Genomic DNA, 5043 nt, shown 5'->3' with positions numbered 1-5043 from the left:
CATCGTTTTATTTTGATGGCTATTGACTACTTCACAAAGTGGGTTGAAGCGACATCGTATGCGAATGTGACCAAGCAAGTTGTTGTGAGGTTTATCTAGAATCAGATTATATGTCGTTATGGTGTGTCGAGTAAGATCATTACTGATAATGGATCAAACTTGAACAATAATATGGTGGAAGCTCTTTGCAAAGACTTCAAAATTTCACATCATAATTCTTCTCCCTACAGACCCCAAGATGAATGGGGATGTTGAAGTTGCAAGCAAGAACATCAAGAAGATCATTCAGAATATGGTTGTAACGTACAAGGATTGGCATGAGATGCTCCCATTTGCTTTGCATGGGTACCGTACATCCATTCGCACTTCAACATGGGCAACCCCTTTCTCACTTGTTTATGGCATGGAGGATGTGCTCCCAGGAGAGGTTGAGATCCCATCACTGCATATTTTGATGGAAGCCATGTTGTCAGAAGATGAATGGTGTCATACCAGGTATGACCAGTTTAATTTAATCGAAGAGAAGAGGATGATTGCAATGTGCCATGGTCAGTTATATCAGCAATGAATGAAGAAAGCTTTTGATAAAAAGGCCAGGCCTCGTGTATTCAGAGAAGATGACCTCGTGCTCAATAAGATCTTATCTTTTAAACTAGATGCTAGAGGCAAATGGACTCCTAATTATGAAGGCCCATATGTTGTTAAGAGAGCCTTTTCAGGCGGCACTTTGATTCTTACAACTACGGATGGTAAAAAGTTCACGCGTCGTGTGAACACCGATGCAGTCAAGAAATACTTCGCCTAAAAAAATAAAAGAATAGCTCGCTAACTTGAAAACCCGAAAGGGAGGCTTAGGCAAAAATGAGTGTCTCGGTTGATTGAAAACCCGAAAGGGCGATCCAGACAAAAGTTAGAGACATAAAACAGAAAAATCTATCTCGATAAATTGAGTACCCCACCTTGGGGCAATTTATGCAAAAATTAGGGATCATGGCAAGTAATTGCATTCGGTTGACCTTCAATTTTGAAGACATTCTTGAGCACGTCATTCGGTTTTGATTCATCATCCTCAAACGAAGCGAAGAGCACATGGATATCAAAATTGGTAGAAGGATTAGTGATCATTGTATTCAATGTAGCCCTTTTCCATGTAAATTACCATTTTTCAACTTTTGTAAGGATCTGTGGAGTCTTGTCATTTACAAACTACCATTCTATTAAATAAGGTTGAACTTTTTATCCAATTGTTTCTACTCTTATTTATTCAGCAAAATAGAATTAAATTTTATTATGACCATTTTGGAATTAAATTTAAAAAATCAAAATCCCGTTTTTCTCAAAATAATAAAAGAAATTACTTTTTAAGAGCAACCGATTCCAGTAAAGGAACATCAACAGCAGTCTGAGGACAAGTCCTAAAATGTGAAGCATTGTTGGTTTTCCCCAAGCAGTTGGTTTGGTCAACCTTTCCGAATGGAAACCCTACATCTCCAGCCAAGTTTTGTTGGTTTCCCCAACTGAGTTTGTAATTGCCTCCCTCGGGTTGAAGGCGCATTATCCCAACGGTTTGCATAGATTCAGTACAAATCTTGTTTCCCCTTAAGTCGTCAGCAGAGTTTGTGCCTAAACCCTGGTAGCACTAATTCTTGAACAATATTTTTGGTCCTCTGCAGGGTTGTCTCCCATTTTGGTATGATGATTAACCTAAAATTCCCCGCAAAGTTGATGATGCAGATCCTCAGCAGATCTTCTCTCTTTCCCCAACCAGGGTCGAGCCTTTGAGAGGGATGGTTTTATGTCAATCCCCAACTCTTCTTCTCCAATTGATGTCTCCATCCTGTTGAGATTGGTTGAGTGTTGTAATGATGATTCAAGTTCCTTGACACTTGCATCCTTGTGTTTGTTTTATTAGCATAATCATCATATATACATATACATATACATAGAATTCATTATTGCGTTATTATTGCACTTTGTGATGCATTCTTCTCTGATCCTCTGCAATGGTGGTATCCTTTTCCCCTACGCAGATTTGGTGTGTCTGTCCTCCCTCAATTGTAGAATGTTAGCCCCTTAAGCAGAAGGAATTTAACCTTTGTCATTCCCCACCGAGTTATTTCCTCGTGGATGATCATGATTTCAGATTACCCCCCAGTTGATTATCTGGATGGAACCATTCCCCCTAAGTTATATCCTCATTGGGTTGAGTCCTTGATTGACCTTTTCTTTCTAGATCTTGCCTAGATAGATACCTTGGTCCCCCGAGAGTTTGTTACCCAGTAAATGGCAACATTCTTTCGCTTTGTGAGTACTTTACTTTTGCCCAATACCTGGTAAAAGTAATTTACTTCCTTTATTTTTTCCCAGCAGATTCGTTTTCACGTTTTCTAGGAAGTTTATCCTTGATATGTTCATCCTAACCGATGACGGATATTCTTTCTCTTCTGAGTCTATCCTTGATATGTTCATCTTGATCGATGATGAATATTCTCGTTTCGGTATTTTGCCCAGTAAAAGGTAGTTGTAATCCCTATTTCATTCCCTAGAGGATTAATCCATGATATGTTCATCCTAACCGATGACAAATTTCCTCCTCTTTGCGGTATTCTGCCCAGTAACCGGTAGTTATAAATCCTGCTTCCCCTTTTGCGGAGTCTATCCTTGATATGTTCATCCTAATCGGTGACGTATATTCTCTTTTCGGTATTATATCCAGTAACTGATAGATTTAATTCCTATTCCTCCCCTCGGAGTCTATCCTTGATATGTTCATCCTAACCGATGACGAATATTCTCTTTTCTGTATTCTATCCAGTAACTGCTAGATGTAATTCCTACTTTTTCTGGCTGTTTATCCTTGATATGTTCATCTTAACCGATGACGAGTATTCTTCCCTTTGAGTTTATCCTTGATATGTTCGCTTTAACCAATGATAGATATTCTCTCTCTTTGGTCTTCTGCCCAATGACCGGTAGTTGTAGACCATATTTGGCTTTTCCCCAGCTAGTTATTCTTACCCAGTAACTGGTAATGAATACACCTTTTGTTGCCCTCAGTGAGTCATCCTTGATATGTTTACCCTAACTAGTAACGGATGTCCCCTCTGTCAGATTATGTTATCTCCTTGCCCAGTGACCGGTAGTGGATAATATACTTCTGTTACTCCTGCGTTGAAGATCTTTTCTTCCCCAGTTGAGTTCGAGTGCGTATTTCCTCAGTGAAATCACCATTTCCTGTTTGGTTCAGGCATTTCATCTTTGTTCTGATGTACCTGTTTCCCCTGCAGATTTTTCCTTTTATCCCCGGCTGACTCTTTCCATTTATTTATTTTGATAGAATCCCTCGTGTCCCTCAGCCGTTTTAAGTCGTAGCCTGACCTACGCACAACCTTTTTACCCCCCGAGAGTCTCTATCTCCCCAGTGAGTTTTCCTTACGGAATGCATTATACTCCTGTGAACTTTCAGTCTCTCTACATTCTTTTCCTTTGTGGCAACACTTTCCCCACAGAGATTATTTTAACATTCATATCATATGCATCACGAGGTCTCTTAGGGATCAAAATTTGTTTCTATTGTTGTTATTTAATTCCATTCTACAGAGTCGATATGAAGATTTTAACCTTCATCTCCTCATTTAGGACGTCCCTAAATAGGGGCAACTGTAAGACCCCAATTTTGACCCTAAGATCCCTCATGCCATCTCATCATATGCATTGGCATTGGGATCACACCTTGGCATTCTCCTTACCTTCATTCATTGAGTTTGCATTGGGAGAGGTCACCAAGCACTTTTGATTGTATCATACTTTGTTTTTCATTATTTACTAACCAAAATACCAAAAAATATGTCAATGTATAGTTTGTTGCTTTTGTAGGTAGTGTGTATGCTCACCCATGCCTTATCAAGTTCATATCTAGGGTTTAAGACCCTCAATGAAAGGATCTCAATCAATAAATGGTTCACATTGGCTCTAAGTATCATATATAGATCCCCATGATCTTCACATGTTATTTTGATCAAGAAATCATCAAGAGTTTGGAGTTGTTTGCCTTGGAAACCCTAATTCATCTGGGTATCTTATGTGACTTCTTCAACAAGTTTCTTCAATAATTTATCAAATATATTAAGGTATACTTCATATTACATCATCTTATGAATATATGATCCTCCATTATTCCCAAAAGTTAATATAATATCAAGCTAGCAAGTTGGTTCATGGTGGTTGACTAGAGGAACTCAATTGGTCAAAAACGGGGGTTCCCTAGACCCTATCTCCTACAATGTTTGTCATATGAAAATTATTCCAAGATAAACGTTACTCTAAATGACATTCCAAACAACTTTCATGTTTAGGTCAAGAGCTAGTTCTGCTTGGAAAGTCATTTTTTATGGTGAAAGATTATAGGTCATTTTGTCTGAACCCTAGTTTGGAGGCCAACTTCCCAAGACCATAACTTTCTCAATTGTTATGAGATGAAAGCCATTCAAATTGCATGATCAAGTTCAAGATGTCTACTTCAACGTTTATGTATGGAGGAAGTGTAAATTCGACTTGCAAATGCATTTTCCAAGAGGAAACATTATAGGTCATTTTGGACCATTACCATAGAACAAGTGATTTTTCTCAACTTCTAAAATGCATAAATCCTTCATGCCAAATCCAAATGAGGTAAAATTTGTGACTAAATTGAAGAGGTTTGAAATATATACAACTTTTATGAAGGAACGTTTCTCATTTGAAGTCCATAGAAAAAGTTATTCAAGGTGGAAGAAGTGAACATTTGACTTGGGACTTAGAAAATTTTCAAATATGCTTGATTTCCAAAACTTCCACCTCAAAATTCATCATGATCCAAGCTTCAAATGAAAAAGTGTTAAACATGAAAGTTGTTCCCCTTGATCGCACCTTTCCAAAAAGTCCAAGATCATCTTATTTGGATTAAAATTAAGGGACTAACGCATGGGAGTAAGTTAAAGCACCATTTGGATAATTTCAAGTTCCAATTTTCACACACATTTGCATGAGCTTCTAACATGATTT

Source organism: Lathyrus oleraceus, chromosome 6, assembly GCF_024323335.1.
Source record: "Lathyrus oleraceus cultivar Zhongwan6 chromosome 6, CAAS_Psat_ZW6_1.0, whole genome shotgun sequence".
Taxonomy (NCBI): domain Eukaryota; kingdom Viridiplantae; phylum Streptophyta; class Magnoliopsida; order Fabales; family Fabaceae; genus Lathyrus; species Lathyrus oleraceus.
This window is presented reverse-complemented; position numbering follows the sequence as displayed.